This window comes from Hipposideros armiger, unplaced genomic scaffold (assembly GCF_001890085.2).
Source record: "Hipposideros armiger isolate ML-2016 unplaced genomic scaffold, ASM189008v1 scaffold_1551, whole genome shotgun sequence".
Taxonomy (NCBI): domain Eukaryota; kingdom Metazoa; phylum Chordata; class Mammalia; order Chiroptera; family Hipposideridae; genus Hipposideros; species Hipposideros armiger.
In genome coordinates this window covers 103,560-122,802 of record NW_017732901.1, presented here as the reverse complement: position 1 = coordinate 122,802, position 19,243 = coordinate 103,560, and the positions used below count along the sequence as shown (strand labels likewise).

Sequence of the window (19,243 nt, the reverse complement as noted above, 5' to 3'; positions counted from 1 at the left end):
ATATAGGCACCTGGCTACATCTTGAGAACGATTAATGTGTCTGAGGGTGGGGAACAGCCTCAGGCCCCCCAGGAAGTAGAATGTATTAGTTCAGCTTCTCTGCTACCTGCCTAAAATCTCCAAAATTCTAAATTCCAAAATATAACCAGCCCCCTGGTATTGGTTAAGGGATTGGGGGCCTGCTGTGCGCACACTGTTGGTTTCCCATCCAACACTCATTGGGAAAAAGTTAGCTGGCACTTGGAAGAGCATTTCTCTCTCCCTCTCTCTCCCCAGCTTATCATGTCTCTCCAGCTCTCTCTGTCTCTTCCTCCTCTCCCCCTGACCCGCACTACTGCATCTGTGGGGAACTCATATGGCCCCGCTTGCTGCAGGTAACCATTCTGTAACCCTGAGGGAAGCCAGGCTCGGGTGGAAGCACACACTGAGGATGGCAGCGCAGAGAAACAGAAAGAAGTCAGGTCCCTGGGGACATCTTGGAGCTCCGATCTTTTCAAGCCTGGACCACTCCATCCCCTGAATTTGCAGTAATGTGAGATAATAAACTTCCTTATTTTTTAGATGAGTTTGAGTCAGTCTTTCATTTTCTTTTTAAAATGAAGATCTTATCATTGCACACCCAGCTTAGAATCATTGCCCGTAATCCCCAGGATGAAGTGCCAGCTCTTTGCTCAGCTCAGGGCAGAGGTTATGGCCCCCTCTCCACCCAGCATAACTCCCTTGGATTCCCTCAAATGAACTCTCCCTTCCAGCAACACGAAAGTATTTGCGGTTCCCCAGACTTCTCATTAGCTTCACTCCTCCATTCCTCTGAGGAGGATATTCTCTGCTGGAATGTGCACCCCCTATTGTCACTCCCATGGGTATCCTGCCTTCAAAATTCAAAGTATTACCTTCTCTGAGTGCATCTTCCTGAGCTCCCAGGAACAGGACAGTGGAGGGATTGGAAGTACAGGCTGGGGTTGCTGGTGGGGGTGGGGTTGTGGAGAGGACACTACCCAGAATGGGGAAGCTATGAAAAGACAGAGAGGGAAGATGGGAAGAAACCAAATCCTGGTCAGAGCATCTGAGGCCCTGGATCAAGCCTCACCTGAAGGCAAAGCTACCATCAAACTTTAATTCTTGTGAGTTTTAAATTTTTCTGTACTTTTTAGGTTAATTGAGTCAGATTCCTCTTTTGTTTGTGTGTTTCTTGCAACAAAAAGCTTTCCAAATAGCTTTTCCAGAATTCAAGCCCTTGTCATGCTTTGCCACGGGCCGGCTGCTCATTTGGTTTTCCATTCTCTGCATTAGAAGATACCAGTGAGTGTGCTGAAATATATATATATATAAAATTCTTCATATCGTTGATTCAAAAAAATGCTGAACTCTAGTCAGGAACTAGCCTCGTTCTTTCTAAAAGCAAAATTGAGTGTGTGCTCAGTGCATCATATTTAAATTCCATTGAAAGCACAGAATAAAAACATTAAAATCACAAATGGTTTATAAAAACACCAATTTTGAGTTTCAAATGCATAGTCCCCTGATGATCTAATTTTTTTTTCCCAGTGTGACTGTAGAGTTGCTCATCTGTTAAGGTAGTGTGTTTCCTGCTCTCATAAGGCCTAATTGCCACCCCAGCAACAAAAGTCTGAACAGACTGATTTGCAAACAGGGCTTCTGCCCCCCTCACCTGTGCCCATGCCCAGCCTTCTGCACTCACTGTGAAGCCCTAGCCTAGAGAACTGGCATAATACACCTTCTAGAAGGCAGTTGAAACTTCTTGCAGAGCCTCAGCTCTCTTGCCTCATTCTTCCTTCTGAGTAGAAAACCCAGCACACAGAGATGCCAACCCCATCACCCTGCCTGGGAATCCATAGGAAGAAAACAATGTCAAGCTGTTCCAAGAGGTTATGATTCTGGCAACATTACTAAACAGTCATTTAACTTGATGGCTCAGCAGCACAAGCTTCCTGCAGCCCTCCCTGTGCTAGGGGGTTCCCACCTGCAGAGCCTAGGGAAGATGGCTGGCAGGTCCAGACACTGGGCATGAAGCTACGATGACACTGTGGACCGCCTGATACTATCACTCTCGGGTTTCAAATGGAAGAAATACAGGTCAAAACAAAGAAAAGAGAAATGTGGGGCTTATATTACTACAATGGTCACAGCTTCAGGCATGGCTGAATCCAGGTCATTAAAAGAACCCCCAGACAACACTGACAGCTGAGAAACTCATCGGAAAGCAAACAAATAAACAAACAAACAAAAAGAAACTCCTCTTTGTTGCTCTGCTCCTCTTCAAGCCAGCATGGGTCCCTTGCTCCTTCCTCCCTGAGCTATGATCATGGTAGACAGAGGGGACCTCAAGTTCTGCAGAAATAAAAGAAAACAATGAATTTGTTTGTTCCTTCAGTGGGCTCTTGGATCCTACCGTGCAGGGCTGGGAGGTATTGTTGGAGAGGGGAGGGTGAGGAGGTGAGAAGGGAGGCAGCCTCCTCCTTTGAGCAGAATCAGCTTCACAGAGGGAATCAGGGCAGGAGGGCTGGGGGAGTAGAAAGCCAGTGGCCAGCAAAGACAGCCCACAGCAGCCCAAAGAACCAGGACAGCCTCTCAGGGCTACCAGGAATAGCTCAGCCCAAACCAAAGCACACAACGGCCAGCTTTTCTGTTCAACTTAAACCCCCTTCTCTCAGCAGTTTTGTGGTAATAGTTAGAAGAGGTTAGTGGTCAGTAATTACTAAATGCCATGTTGTTGATGAGATAAGTCACTCCAAAAATGCACACTTTCAGGCCACTCAATTCTAACCACTGCTGCCCTGAGGTGCTGCACTGGGGGTCTTAGGCATACCCTGCTTGCCAGCTTCTCGGACACTCGGGCTATGGATGATACCGGGTCAGACATACTCCTGCTCTTCACACCTCACATTTTGCAAGCACTCTTGCTACAAAATCCTATTAAAAAGTTAAATGAACACAACCAAATGGCCATCAATAGATAAATGGATAAACAAAAGGTGATGGATATACACAGTGGAATATTCAGCTTTAAAAAGAAGGAAATTCTGACACATGCTTCAACGTGGATGAACCTTGAACATGTTATGCCAGACCCAGAAAGAGTAGTCACATTCACAGAGACAGGAAGCAGAATGGTGCTTGCCGGAGGCTGGGGGAGCAGGAATAGGGCGCTCTTGTTCCATGAGAACAGGGCTTCAATTTGGGAAGAGGAACTAGTTCTGGAGATGGATAATGGTGGTGGTTGCATAACAGTGTGAATGTACTTAATGCCCTGAACTATTCACTGAAAAACGTTAAATTTTACATTATGTCTATTTTATTATATGAATATGTTTAAATCTTGCAATTGTAAAAAAAGTTGAATGAGCAAATACATAGTTGTGTGATGTCAGCTGCCCATATGGAAGCTGAAGGGTCCCAGTCACTGCATGGAGGTGACACTAATGATTTAAAGTCATAGCAGGGAAGAGATTACCTATATAAAGGCTAGAACCCAACCCCAGGGCTCTGCAGAGTTCAGGTGCCATGTTCCTTTCCACAAGGTGACAAGCAGAGCAGCATTTGTGTGTCCTTCCTCTCTCCTATGGTGGTTGAAGGGCAAAGGGGTCTTCTGTGTGGCCCTTCCCCAACTTTGCTGCTCCCCTTCCCTCTCGTCCACTGGGTGCCTCCAGCCCAGATGTTCTCAATCCGGGATACCCAATACAATCACTGAGGCCGTTTTTAAAAAATACTATTGGCCTGGGCTCATTCCAGACAAATTGAAATCTGATCTTTTGGATGGGACTCCAGCATCTAGACACTTTTAAGAACGTGATTCTGACACAGTCAAGGTTGAGAACAGAGTATGCCGTGTCACTTGGTGCACATGGATGCATGTGTGCATGTATGCATTTTTTACTTGTCCCTCAACCTACTACCAAGGATCTCTGGGCTTTTTAGAAGGAACATCTTACAGCTCATTTACCCATTCTCGGGCTTCTTTGGTCTTAGATACCAGACACATGGGTTTACCATGATAACTAGACCAAAAGAGAAAATAACTCCAGATATAGCAGACAAAAAAGTTTTTAATTTTTTCTTCTTTTTTATATTGTATTACACAAATAATACTTGCATAAACTTTCATTTAAAAATTTCTAACAAAGCTGATGAAGCAACAGACCTACTTGATTTCCTCCTCTCCAGAAGTAATTACTCTATTGGTCTGTTGGTATAATTTCAGCCACCTTCTATCCATTTGAAAGCATTTAAATACACAAACATAAAGGTATTGCTTTGTTTTAGATGAGTGTATTTTCACAAAAGGGGGTTATACTAAGTATATAACACTGCAGTTTGTCATTTTTTCACTTTGACAATATGTCTAGGAACTCTTACGATACAGTATTATTGGTCTGGTCTGTGGCCCCTAGCTACATGTGTTTAAGCTTAAATTAATTTAAAATTAGGTGAAATTTAAAATTCAGTTCCTCAGTCATGTTAGCAGTCATACTTCAAATGTTCATCAGACACATGTGGCTAGTGGCTGTCATATTGAACAGCACAGGTACAGGACATTCGATCATCCCAGAAAGTTCTATAGGACATCCCTGGCATTGATCGTTCTTAGTTAATGTGTATGGATCCACAGTATGAATATGTCATAGTTAGAAAAAGGATTTTTTTTAAAATCAGCTAAGGGAGAAGAACATTTCAGTGAGATTATCTTTCATGTGAAAAAGTAGGTCAGTCACAGCAAACAATTTCTCCAAGGGGCGGAAATCAATTCTGTGAGAGTCTGAGGCAGCAGAGAGGCATTTAGGGCTCAAAGACGTCTCTGCAAATGGTTATTTTGCCTTTGCTTTAGTTTTTCAAATTCCCTTACTGTCTTTCTTATCTCCAAACTGTAAAAACACCTCTCAAATCCTGGTGTTTTCCTGACTCTGCCTCAAAGACTCCCCTAGCCTGCTTTGCATTACCCCAACTTCTACCGCAGCTCTGCGTACACATTCATGGGGCCTTACGCATCCCTACTCTTGCAGTGATTTGGGGACATATTCCACAGAGGCGTCATTTACTCTAGGGTTAGAGAATTAATATTTATGAGAGCACCTCATCAAGAGAGCATGAAGGCGTGCTCTCTTGTGCCTGGTGCCAGCCTAACGACAGCATTTAGCGCTGCCTGGGAGAGGATACCGTGTCTTAAAAACATGCCAGAGATCTGCTGATACTGTTCCTTGAGTCCCTGGGGTCATAATTTGCAGATGGTTTTCTACATTGACCTCTCTGGTTCCCGCTTCGTAGTGAGAAACAGAAGATGCTGGAGGCAATGGGAAAGAGAGAGGACACAAACAGTAACAAATTAGAACTCAATATTGAAGTACTTCCAATAAAAATTCAGAGTTTTGTGTGAATACTGTGATGAACTTTTTAAGTTAAATTAATCATGTATATGTATTTGAACTGCCCTTGTTTATTTAATTCATTCATTCATTCCATAAATATATATTGATTGCCCAACCTGGTCCATATGCTGGGACACCATGGTAAACAGGACAGATGTGTCCCCAGCCCCTAGGGAGCTTCTTAGTGTTAGAGACAAACAAGAAATCAGACAAATGTCCCATGGGGGGTAACTGCTACTGTGGGAGAAGCCCAGCATCCTCTCAACATTTGAGAGGGGGATTAACCAAAGTTGGGGGCTCAACTGATAATCATTTTCCTTCTACTTCATGATTGACAAGATCAAGCACATGGACACGAAGCTCTCTTTTCTACTTTGCCCTTTTCAAAAGGCGAGGTAAAAGGAGTCCTCAGTGCCAGCGACACAGGATGAGGAGCCTGAATTTCTTCCCAACATCACCACTGCCTCGCATCTGACCAGGAGTAAGTCACAGCTTTGTGATTCTTTTTTCTCAACTAAAGAGTCATGTCAGGCTCATTCAGACTGGTTCTTCCAACCTAGGTGTGGTGATGGGCTTGGTGGGTCGATACTCATCCTTGAGCTGTAGTCACACTGCTTTCGATGCACCCAAGTGCATTTCCTTGGAAAGATCATGAGATTATTGAAAGTCTATAACCTAAAGAGATAAAGAACCAGAGATCTAGGTACCTGAGGTGTTTGAAATCAACAAACTCAGTTCCTCGAGATGTTCCATCTTTCCCAGCCTGTGGTGGGATGGTGTAGATGGTGCAGAATGCACGAGCTAGCCTGGAGGTGGGGGAGCAGTGAGGAGTGGGTGGGAGAGCAGGAGGAAGCCACAGGACATGGCTCACGTGCAGGCGGGCTCCAGTCCTCTCCTGAGGGGTCATCTCCCTGAGGACCTGTTACCTACTCTTCCAGGTACCCGTGGGCGAGGCCCTAACTTTTCAGGCACACCTGCCCTGGTAGGCATCGCAATCACTTCACACATGCTGTCTTACTCAATCCTCAAGACAAGACTAAGGTATCAGTCTTATATTCACCCTCTTACAGATGAGGAAATTAAGGTTCAGAGAAGTTGAGCAACGTCACCAAATTCCACATCATCAATGACTGGGCATGTTAACCCGGGTCCATCTAATGTGCTACTTCTAGGCTTGGTCTTCACATTAGAAACCCTGGGGAGCATATAAGGCTCCCAGTGCTGAAGCCAACCCCAGACCAATAAAATCCAAATCTGGGCGGGGACAGGCACCTGCTGAGGGCACTGTGCACACAACCAATTCCCTATTTTTCACTACAAAGCAGCCAGTATTGTTAGGAAACTCTAAGACAATGCAAAGCCACTAGCAAACTGGTTTTCCAGACAAAGATTCAAATACAGAGCTGTCAGTCCCTTTGAAATGGCAGCACCCTGATGTATATGGCTAACCCGAGACGGAATGTGCAGCGGGCATTGCAGCACACAGACGCCCTATCCTGAGGTCGGGGGCATTCGGGATGTTCCTGCAAGGAGTTGCTGCGTCGATGAGCAATAGCCCTTGTTGCCTTGTTGTCATGGCCTGAGCGCCCAATGAGTCTGCCCAGGCAAGAGGTAGGCTCAGTAGTTGCCATGTGACGGGAGCATTTACTCACCACTGACAGAGGCTGTTTCCTGAAGTCGGCTGGTTAATGACTCAGGACAGGTGTCGATTTGGGGGTTCCGAGGGTAGAAAGGAGCCATCCATCCATATAAGCCTGATCTAAGTGTAGGCTGCTTACAGCTATTGACTGGGGGCGGGGTCAGGGGGTGGATCGAAAAGGTGATTCAAGTCAATTCCCAGCTCAGATGTGCTAGAAATTACTTGAATTAATTCTAGTTCCATTTATTTTATCCCAGAGCACTCTCAGATGCTGTATTGGTTGCCAAAAGGAGTGTTAACTGTCAGGCAGCAAGAATAAAGGAGTGGACACAGCTGATGGGAAAATAGCATAGAAAGGGCTGGGTGGACCAAGAAGGGGGTCCCAGTTGCAGAAGCACGGGCGCTGAGCAGCTGCTGTCTGCCAGGCACTGTCCCAGGGACCTCAGAGTCCTGTCCCATTGGATGCTTCCAAATGGCCCCATGTGGCAGGAATTCTGTTCCTCACTTTACAGATGAGCAAGCCAACACTGAGAAAAGTCAATACCGAGGCTGAAGTCACAGAGCTGGTGAGCGGGGCAGTGAGGACTTCCAGGATCAATGGCTCTGTGCTCTCTGTTACTCTACATGCTGCTGAGGTGATGGCCCCAGGAAACCGCCCCCCACCCTGCTAAGCTGGGGGCCATGTAGAGCTCAGATGAGCTGCTTGCTGCTATTGCAATGGGCCTGAACGGCTGGCCCACGCCTGGGATTCCACGCAGCTGTGCGAGCTGCCCCACCCCCGGTCTTTCTTGCTACGCAAGTTTCTCACAGTCGGCTTCATTTCATCTTAAACTGCTGAAAATAAGGGCAGAGCTATCTGACAGATGAAAAAAGATGAATCCACTTTGCAAATTTCCATCTCCATGTTATTGAGAACTGCTATGTAAGGTTTGGCAGTGAAGGCCATCTGGGGCGTGACCATTGTTTATCATAATAAGTAGACATGATTTCTAATACTGATTTTCGGCTGAATAATTTAGAGCTTATTGCCACATTCTTGGGGGGGGGGAATTTGCAGTCCTGCCACTCTGTCTGTTGTAGTCTACGATGACTGTACACACTGTTGAGGCTCAAAGTACTTGAACACAAGCAGAGATAGATACAGACTGTGGGGTGGGGGTGGAGGGCCCTCACCAACCAGCCCAGTCAGTGTGGAGATACCATGAAGGGATTGCCAATTGTCTACCAAGGTGGGTCTAGTGCTCCCAGTCTGTGGGGCAGACACCGAGGCTTACTTAGGCTAAGTCTTTTGCCAAGGTCACATAGCTGGTTGTGGCACAAGATTCCACGTCAGGCCTGCCGTGTGCCTTTGTCACCACCCTCACCAGAAGGAAGTGCCTGGCAGGGAAGAGCTGAGATTCCTCAGGAGCACACGCTGCATATTCTGGGGCAGAAGGGGCAGTGGGGCTCAAAGGTCCACCTCTGCAGCAGTGCGCAAACTCTCAGGGTCACCCGATACTGTCCAAGGCCTTCAGGGGACACCAGAATCCACAGCAGCTGCCCTGACCTTCTGCAAGGGCAAAACCTGCTGCTCTTTGCAGAATCTACCTGCAGCCCACTTAAGCCCACGTCCTATTTGATGGTAGAGAAAGTTAAGTTCCTTTGTCCATTTGCTTCACTACCCCTCCTTTCCCTTTTTTTTTTGGTTTTGGATGACAGTGATTAGTAAAATTACATAGGTTTCAAGTGTACAATTCTGTAATACATCATCTGTATATCACATTGTGTGCTCACCACCCAGAACCCCTCCCTTTCTTTGACTTCATTTTTTAGAGTGTGGACTTCAGCAGCCAACAGGCCATGGTTTAAGCTCTGGCTCTGCCTCTCAGTAGCCATGCGACCTTGGGCAAATTAATTGACCTGTGTTTCCACATTTGTAAAATGAGTGATGGGGGAAATTGGATGAAGTTATTAGAATAAATGGGGCAGCATCCCATAGCAATTAGGGCTGTGGTTCTAGATTTTGGCTTGTTGATTTTCATCTCAGTTCTGCCAATCACTATAGAACCTTGGGCAAGTTACTTAAGCTTTCGTAACCTCTTGGGGTGGGGTCAAGTAACCCCCTAGACCTCAGGAGCAGGGAGACCACTGCCAACTCAGCTGTGAGACAAAGATATTTTGTGCACATTGACCTCAGTCAGGAGTGGCAATGTTTGAACCTGAGGGACCTATGCCTCCCATCAGAGGGTTTTTGCTCAGGAAGGTGTGTGTGGAGGGGACTGCTGTTCAACTTCAGAATCAGAAAAGCAACTGAGAACTCCCTCAGAAGGATCCAGAAAACCCAAGCAATCTCTCAGCTGACCTCAAACTAGCTGGTGGGGGTGAAGGTGGGTAGTCAGGCCCTCCCCTGTCCCAGGTGTGCACAGCCCAGCCCTATACCCATTTCTCCACATCCACTACCTGCTTTGTAAGGGCTAAAAGTCCCCCACCTGGGGTATGGAGAGGTAGGAGAGGTGTAACCTCAACTTGAAAGGCTTCACAGAATACCCAGCAGGTCAGAGAAGAAAAAAATGTCAACTTAGAACGAGCTCACAAATCACCCTCCCCCCACCCCATCCCCCAAAAAAAATTGTAAAGGAAAAGAGAAAACTGCTGAACATTTCAGAGTGAAAAAGCAGGTTAGCTACTAGGATTCAAAGCCCTTTCCTGAAAGCTTCGGAGAGACTCTGAAACCAATCACTGAAAACAACTGACCATCACATGCACTGTGGTGGAGGCAGGGTGAGCCACACTTCCCCATTGATCCTTGCCCAAGCCAGGCCCAGGGCAACACGGAATCTGATAAAGTCGAGTCTGTAGGCTCCTTGCAAGGAGGGAGCATGCACATAGAACCGTGGGCCTTCGCCAAAGTGAGAAAAGATAGAGTTGGTAGAGGATTTCTAGGGAAGGTGGAGTTGAGGTAAAATTTACATGCAGCCGTGTTTTCATAAACTCAAAGCAAAGTATAGCTGGGAGTCACTGGGCCAGCCTCAGGCCTGGCAGCAGAGTCCAGGTCCTGTTCCCTTGGAAATACAAAGGTAGGATGGATGTGGAATTTATGTCTAGAATCGCTTTTTCTGAAAGGCTGCCCCTGGTGTGGAAACCAAGACAGCCTTCTGTGTCAGGGACTTAGATCCATCATGGGATCTTACTGCTAGCACTTCAGAGAGCAGAGCTCTGACCGTGTGACTTGAGAGACAAGGTTTTTCTGTGTAGTGGTCACTCTGACACGTCACAGCTTCAGCCTGGCCTTAGGAGGAACACTGGTAACTTCTCAGCTGGCGTCATTTGTTTCTGTTATCCCAGACAAATGAAACGCCAGGCAGATTTTTACATTCTAGCTCATTTTTACTTCTCACTTCTCACCCTTCAGATCTACTCTCCACCCTCCTCCACCCTGCTTTCTGGCCCGGAGCTGACCTACACTAACCACATCAAGGGTTCCCACGCCCCTGGCTTCTGCTTGGGAAGATCTGGCACAACTTGGAGGGGATGAGGGAGGAAGCCAGAAGGACGGGGCATGGAGTTGTCCCAGCGGCTCCCTCCCCATAGGGCAGCCTGCACAGGGCCACCTCCTTGCTCTGTAGGCAGCTGCTCTACACAGCTCTCTCCTTCTGGGCTCAGGCAGCCACTCTCCCAGGAGCTAACATCTTGGCTGCTACCAAGGGAGTACCGCGCTCACACACACTTCTCTGTCAGGTTGTCAATGGTCTCTGTAAAGAAATCTCCTTGAGTTATCTATCCCATTTTGAGTATACCATCTGATTCTTGTTTCCTTATATAAGTGGGACAGTCAGTAGAAAGAAATATTACATAACAGATCAAGCTTATTAATATGTCATTCAAACTTCATTCATCCTTGGTCAAGTCACATGGTTGCTCTGAGCCTTGGTGTCCCCCCCCCCCCCCCATCATGGAGCAGAGGAGCTGAAGTGCTGTTGTGTGCATTAAATGAGATCAAGTATATAAATTGACAGTGTGTTAATTTAGTAAACCTTGTCAACATAAGAATATCCAAAACTTTAGACAGTTTTTATGAGTTTATTTGAGCCAAATAGAGGATACACCTGGAAGCAAGATCTCATCAGATGAGAAAGATGAGAAAAATGCTTCCCAGAATGATAGTTTGCAGTTTCTTTTATGACTTTGGAATTGAGGAGGAAACATGAAGACTATTACAGGAAGGTAGGAGAAAGCAAGGCAAGGATTGGATTACAGGATAGTTAACAAGATTATGTACTCTTGAGGGTGGCTATGCTTCCAAGGGGTCTAAAAGAGGCATTTCAAAGGTGGATTAACCCAGACGCACAGAAACAGTGGGCAGGGCTGCTTAAGGCAATGATAAACCTTTTTTCTAAAGAAGGTATAGGCCTGGGGTGTGACTACCCCACCATGACCTCCCCAGTTAGGAATTTGTGATCAGATCACCCTGTAAGCTCACTTTCCTGTTAGATTTATTGTAGTGCCCCTTTTTTGTCCACAACCTAGAGTGTAGCTTCTTTGAGAAGAAGCCATGGAGTCGAGAACACGCGCAGAGCTGGGTACGTGGCGTCCTCCTTCCACCTTGTGTAGTCGTGACCTTCTGGGGGCCCTGCCTCCCACCAACGCCTGGGTGCTGCTCTTTGAAAAAGACATTTTGACTCAACACTTCAGTCTTCCCACTCAGCTTCAGCCTTCATGTGCAGCCACTTCGATATCAAAGACTTGTCAGGGAAAATGTTGTCATTCCTATACCATATTTCTGGAAAAGAGCCTTGGTTTGTCAGTTTTCAATTCTCTGAGGAGATGCAACAAGATACAATGGCCAAGTTCTGCCTTTGGAAATTCCCATGGTGTGGCAGCCAGGCTGTTAGCTCATCACAGGCTTTCATTCAGCCCCAAATCTCTGGTTTTCCACCTTGGGCAGTTACTGTTATCTTGCGAGCAATTTGTGAAGGATTCGTTTGCTATTCTGATAACAATAACTAAAACCATGGAGTCCAAAATGGGAGCTTCTCTGTTAGTGACAGCATGTTTGGAACTCCTGGATTGAGTGACCATTGTGTCCCAGTATTTAGAACAGTGCCTGGCATACAGAAAGTGATCAATAACTACTAGATGAGAAAGTAGGTTATTACCTGCATTTTTCAGAGGAGACAAAGAGATTGAGCAACTTGCCCAAGATCAGAAAGCTGGTAAAGGCACCTGAAGGCTATTAATTTGGCCTGTGGACTCTAAGACCACAGTTTGTTCTCCTTTGCATCCTTCTCCCTCCTATGGTCCCAGACGCAATGAACACACTCAGGTAAGGTCTGAGGTCTGAACCCCACGTCGCACAAGGTGTACAGGTTGCTGCAGGCCGCGAGGCACAAGCACAGAGTTGCTACAAAGGATAACCTCTGTCTCAGTCCCCCAACCCTGAGCTCAGGAGGTGGCTTATTGTATAAGTTCTGGGTATGTAGATCTAGATTCAAGTACTTCTCTTTGGCCATTCAGCCCTGGGGCTCCTAAATCACTGTGCATTGTGGTTAAGTGCTTCCTAAGGATACTGGACTAAGAGATAATGCCTGATAATTGAATTTTAATCAACTAAGTTTGGGATTGTTGACAAAAAATGTCCAGCCTAAGAGAAAACTTATAAGAGTTTATTTGAGCCAAACTGTCAACAATCTCCAAGAAGCAAAATCTCAACGGATTGAGAAAATGCTCCGCAAAAGGGCAGTTTGCAGTTTATTTTATACATAAAATCAAAGGAGGAAGGTTACATGAAATCCATTGGTGATAGATTAAGGGGGTGGGAGAAACCAAAGCGGGGAAATCTTTGGGATTGGATAAAAGTACATTGGAGAGACAGGTACTCCTCCCACACAGGTGGGTGCAGGATAGCTACCGTATTTGCCGGCGTATAAGACGACTGGGCGTATAAGACGACCCCCTAACATTTCCACTCAAAATACAGAGTTTGTTATATACTCGCCGTATAAGACTACCCCCTCTTCCGCACACCTTCCACACACCAAATAAAAGGTAAAACAATATCAGATTTGATTTGGCCCACTGAAGTGCCAACAAGCGTATTGTATTTCGTGTCACCACATAACCGTTTTGGCGATGTTGAGCCACCATGTCTGCTACATGTTTTTCGAGTTCTGGCCAGTGTGGGGTGCCTCTTCTTAATGCACACTTACCCCTTGGCATACTCTTTAATGCTTTCTCATTTGATTTCCAGTCCCAAACCATCTTTTCTGTTACTCCATATTGTCTTGCAGCAGCACAATTATTATTTTCCTTAGCAAAGTTTATAACTTTCAGTTTAAAATTTGCATCATACTTCTTTCTTTTGGCTGGTGCCATGATAGGGATGATAGGGGTTTGACTGGTGGACATTTTCTATGCTGTACTGTACAATGGTGCAGTATTGTGGTTGGCTGTTGGCTGTATACAAAGCCTGATTTGATTGGTCCCTGCTCCCTGTTTGCCCGCCCTGTCACTATAGCAGTCTGGTCCACCCTTGCATCAGCATCTCCCTGGGACCTCACTAGTGCGCAAGTGCGAGCTCTTCAACATTCTAACAGGCACCATGATAGCGCAAAATCGCAAATCTTCAATGCATATGTAAAGAAATATACAGTAACCCGAATTTACCACACTCGCAAAATTGCACACAACCGACCATACACCCAGTATGGTATCACGATTAGCGATTTTGCACTATCATACTGGGTGTATGGTCGGCTGTGTGCAATTTTGCGAGTGTGGTAAAATCACATAACAGCAAAATCGCATAACAGCCGAGCATACACCCAGCAGCGCTGCTGATGCCTGAACGGTATGTGGAATGAAGTGGGCGGGCATTGGGAGGCCACTATGGCACAGGGCAAGCACTATGGGCAGTCTATCTGAAGTGTACCTGGCGTATAAGACGACCCCCCACTTGGAGGCATATTTTTCAGGGCCAAAAAATCGTCTTATACGCCGGCAAATACGGTAACAGTTTGCTCTTTACAGCACATAGAGATGGTAATCAGGAGACCAGCATGATAATGAGGAATTTTGGAGTTTCCAGCTCTGGTTGGAGGGGAGAGGAAGGATTAAAGATGTTATCTTAGGTACAAAAAGACAAGGAACAGGCCCACTGAAAAGACACAGATTAACTCAATGAGGAAGCTCGAGATGTGACCTCCCGCCATGGCCCACCTTAATTAGGAATTTTGATGTTCACACCATCCTCTGTGGTTATTTTCAGTGTCCTGACCTTTTCAGATTTACCATCCTCTTCTGTCCACAGGATTTATAATGCACATTGTTGTGCTGAATGCTCTGAGAAGTCCTGCAGCAAAGTAACCTGTTTACATTGTTCAACCTAGCATTTCTCGAGTTTATTCAACTCAGAAAACTATTTTCCCATATTCATAACACACATGGACAATGGCAGACTGAGCATAGGAAACTTACATATAGAATCATCTTAAATAGCAAACTATACGCTGCAAGAAAGTTTTGACCTGAAGAGTTTCTCTCTTCTATTATTTCAAAGTATAAAGAGCCCAACATGTTCCCAAGATGAGGCGCTCTAGGAACTAGCATTTCATGTCTCCAAATTTTTCAGTTCAATTAGCAGATCGTGTCAACTGCCTTGTCCACAATCTTATGAAAATGCAAAAACAAAGTGATTGCTAATAATGCCCTAAAATACTACACAGCCAGAAAAAAGAGCAGCAGAGGGTTTAGATAAGGAAATGCACATGGCTGGAAATTCCTGTCAGGAATTTGTACCATTACCTTTCATGGGCTGGACTCTTCCCCCATCTTTACTGGAAAAAAAAATGTGCAGCATCAGATTCGATTCTAAATTGCCACTGCTCTTGTCCCCCAAACCAAACAACTTTCCAGCTTTCTCCATGTTCAACACCTCTATTCTAGTTCACATTTACCAAGACATTTTTCACAACCTCCCTGCAACACACACACACACACACACACACACACACACACACATTGGTCTCCCTCCTCCATCCTTTTCCCAGTTTCATCCACCTTGCACCCTCTTGCAGAATAATTTTCCTGACAATTAAAAATCAAGTCACCTCTCGGCTCACAAGCTGCAGTGGCTTGCCTCCAGCCAGGATCTAAATTCTCTACAATTTAAATTAAACTTTTTTGGCCTTGCTTGCTGAAACTCCTTTCCTGACTGTACCTCTCCACAAGCTGACCTTGCCATTTTCAGTATGGGTTCTGAAATTCTAGTAGCTCTGCTTTGCTTACTGTTTTCACGGTAATGTGTCTAAATCATCACTGTGTGGTATAATGGAAATATGGATTTGGTCTTTATCCCCAGTTCCTGGCACAGAGTTCTTAAAACCCTGGGAATTTCCTGAATGATTAGAGGTGAGAAGAGAGTTTTTTATTTTTCCTAGTAAGCCCCTTTCAACCATACCTGAGTTTTTGCTCATGAGGTGACCCTTGGAGGATGACAACGTGTTGCCAGAGGAATCAACCCCGGGATTAGAGAGTTGGAAACTTCAGCTTCAATCCCTGACCTCAGGGAGTGGGGGAGGGGCTGGGGATTTTCAATCACAGTGGCCAGTATTTTAATCACTTATGCTTACATAATGGAACCTCCATAAAAACCCCTAAACAACAGGGTTCAGGGGTCTTCCTGGGTTGGTGCCACGCAGGGGTGTTGGGAGGGTGGCACTCTTGGAGATGGCATGGAGGCTCCTCACCCTCCTCCCTTCTACAATGCGCTGCGCATCTCTTTTATTTGGCTACTTTTTTGAGTTGTAGCATTTACAATAAAGCCGTAAGTAAAGTGCTTTCCTGAGTTCTGTGAGCCATTCTAGAAAATTATTGAACCTGAGGAGGGGATTGTACTGTTTACGTAAGAAATGTCCAAACCTGTAGAGAATTTTTAGGAGTTTATTTGAGTCAAACTTATGACAATTTCCAGGAAGCAAAATCTCAACAGATTGAAAAAATGCTCCGGAGAATGACAGTTTTGCGGCTTATTTTATACGTTAGAATCAAATGAGGAGATATAAGGGTGTTACATGAAATCTATTGGTGGTAGGTTAAGGGGGTGAGAAAAAACAAAAGTAGGAAAATCTCTGGGATTGGGTGAAAGGTAAAATAGAGAAACACATACTTCTTTTTCTTTGGTGGGTACAAGGTAGTTAATAGTTAACAGTTCCAGCACATGGAGATGGTGTTCAGGGAACAAGATAACAATGAGGGATTCTGTGGTCTCCTGCTCAGGTGCAGTGGGCTGTACCCTGAGGGATCCAAAATAAGGGATTATACTGACATTCCAAGGGCATGTTATCTTAGATGCAAAAAGACAATAGACAGGCTCATGTAAGGTAAAGACTGACCTTTGTCAAGGAAGCTATAGGCCAAGGATGTGACTTCCCGCCACGACCTACTTTTAATCAGGAATTTTTATGTTCAGACCATCCTATGTGGTTACTTTTGGTCTCTGAGTTTGTAAGGCCTACCATACAAGCTGTCCCTGAGCTTGTCAGGTTTAGTATCAGGCCGCTTTTTCTTTCATAATACGAACTCCAGAATTTATAGCCAGCTGGTCAGAAGTACTGGGACTTACAAATGACACCTGAAGTGAGGGGAGTCTTGTAAGACTGAGCCCTTGATCTGTGGGGTCTGTGATAACTCTGGGTAATGTCAGAATTGAACTGAATTATAAAACATCCAATTCGTGTCAGAGAATTGGAGAATTGTTGGGTGTTTGAAAGACACCATGCATTTGGTGTCAGAAGAAACCTTACAGACACACGCCAATCTTTTAGACCCAGCTAAAACGCTGGCTCCCTCACAAAGCCCTTTGGTATTGCCCCAGCCGGAAGCACTAGCTGCCTTTGCTGAACACCAACAATGCTTTGTATTACCTGCTTTATAACTCTTACCACTTTCTTTTATCATTTTTATTTACCTACATGTATTATCTCTTGCACCGTAGTATAAGATTCTAGAATGGGGTGGTGGTGGGGGGAGGTTGGTCCTTGCCTGGTTTCATTTTTCTATTCCCCACAGTGCCTTACACATTAAAAAAAAAAAATCAATCAGTATTAGTGAAATTAAGACATAAAAATATTTGTGTTTCTGTCAATATCCTTCTAAAATAATATAGGTGTGATTATTCTTAAAAATATGTACCACCTAGCTATCTCTTTTGAAATTCTCACTGCCTTGCAAAATAAAATCTAATTTTACAAGACAGAACTGTATTTGTTTTGACTGAAGATACAAGAACAAATGGGTCCCCTCCCTCTAGATCCCCATGACAAGAACAGCCCCTTCGGCCTGACCTGAATCAATGTTGTGAGAAGGACTTGCCAGCAGCAGCAGTTGCACCTGTTTAAAGTCAGGTAGACTTCAGGTAACAATGGCATCTCACCTGAACAGTTATTGGATGACAATGCAGAGCTTCACTGATGATGAGAACAGCCTTTCCCACCCTCCTATTTATCTGGCTCTTTAGCAAGATTTCCTAGGATAAAGAACATTAAAAACCACCTGCCTGGTGGTTTGAATCTTAGATACACAAAGAAGTGCCCTGTAAGAAACATGCTGCCAAGAGAGAAAATATAATAACAGGTATAGAATGGTGCTCATCCCTTAATTAGCTGCGTTTTACAAAAGGACAACTGTTGGCAAGACACTAATACACCATTGCCTTTTAGACATATGGAAAATTTAACTCATTATGCATTTTTCTGAGTGGTCCCTGAAGTACATTGCTTGTCCTGGTTCCAAAGAAAAAACCCTCAGTTCACCTAAATGAGGAATAGGGCATGCCCAATTTTGGTATCTTTAACTTTATCTCTGAAAGTTATTTTTCTTTCTTTTCAAAGCAGTTTCCACAGTTGGCCAGACAAATTCTCAGATAATAGCTGGTAAAAATTCTCATATAATCTTCACAGATATGCTTTTCTCCTTTTGTTAATGTTCTGTCACTAGCATTTGGCAGAGGGAAATAAGAATTTTCCTATGTCCTACTAAATGTCATTAGACAAGGATTTTTTTCCTTTGTTAACAGAAATGATTTTGCCTTATAAAAAGTTCTTATTTTTCCTGGAACCAAGATGACTCTCTAATAATCTGCAACTTACTTTTTAGTCATTTGTATTGTGTTGATTAAGAGTGTTCACATTTTTTTGCTAGAAGACTACATCATTTTAACAGTTCTATATTCAAGTAACTTTTAAAAATTCAAACCAGAGTAAAGGCAATAATAAGTTCACTTTATTTTTATGATAGCTGTATGCACTGATCAAAAAGCAATATTATGTAAGAAGAGAATAAAATGGGATATAGGTCCATTTTTGTTAATTGTCTTATTTTAGAAAATGCTCTGGCAAATTTTATGTCATGAAACAAACTGGTAAATAATGAATTCAACAAGTTATCGTCACCTTGACATCTAACTAACACTGATTTTGCTGTATTAGTGTTATGCAATCTAGGGTCATCATGAATTTTGGCCTGATTTGCTGAAAGCAGTACATTTCTACTTTCCATTATTCTTCTACTGCACAGATGGTGTTGACTGGCTTCATAGATAGGTGACCTATGCAGTCACATGCGGCCCTGTGCTCAGCATGCCCATGAGGACAGAACTCTGGAAGCCCCATCATTTATGTTCAGCAACACTTACAGTGAGTACAAGATAGACATGTCTACAACTAAGTGGGGCTACGGACGGCTCCCAAAAGCCATGCTTTCTGTCTGAACTAGCGCTTGCTTCCAATGCAGAAAGAAGCAATAGCATTCTAACAAACACACAACCGGTGAACCCTTCTTACTCTTATAATTTCCCGGATTAGCCCCACTTGTGCTGAAGATGACATAGAAAGAAAGGGCAACCTAGAGTTCCTTTTCCTTCCAATCTTTCCTTACTCATTAGTAAGCCAAAGACGGGGAGTGTTGGTAGAATATCCGTGTAGTAAGAAGTGAAAGAAAAACAATTGAATTAGGTTCGTTTCTACTTTTCTGTTAAGAACAAAATGCACATACACATATGAGCTGCGAAATACGAAATGTGTAATTTTGGAGATTTCCAGATATGAGTGAAATGCTCTTCTATTTGCATTTAAAACCAGCATTGCACAATATAAATATGAACAGTAAAATCTATGTTAATGACATAAAATTTTCATTTTCTTTACTTAGAATGACATTATATAGCACATAATACATGACAAGTTGA

At 44.3% G+C, this 19,243-nt stretch overlaps 1 long non-coding RNA gene across 1 annotated transcript; it reads left to right on the top strand.

Moving 5' to 3' along the window:
• The first annotated feature begins 5,855 nt into the window (after window positions 1-5,855).
• Window positions 5,856-18,537, top strand: LOC109377780 (uncharacterized). The gene is made up of 3 exons (XR_002122932.1): window positions 5,856-5,865; window positions 7,536-7,589; window positions 18,501-18,537. It is a non-coding gene; the product is annotated as an uncharacterized LOC109377780 (long non-coding RNA).
• Window positions 18,538-19,243: the final 706 nt, after the last annotated feature.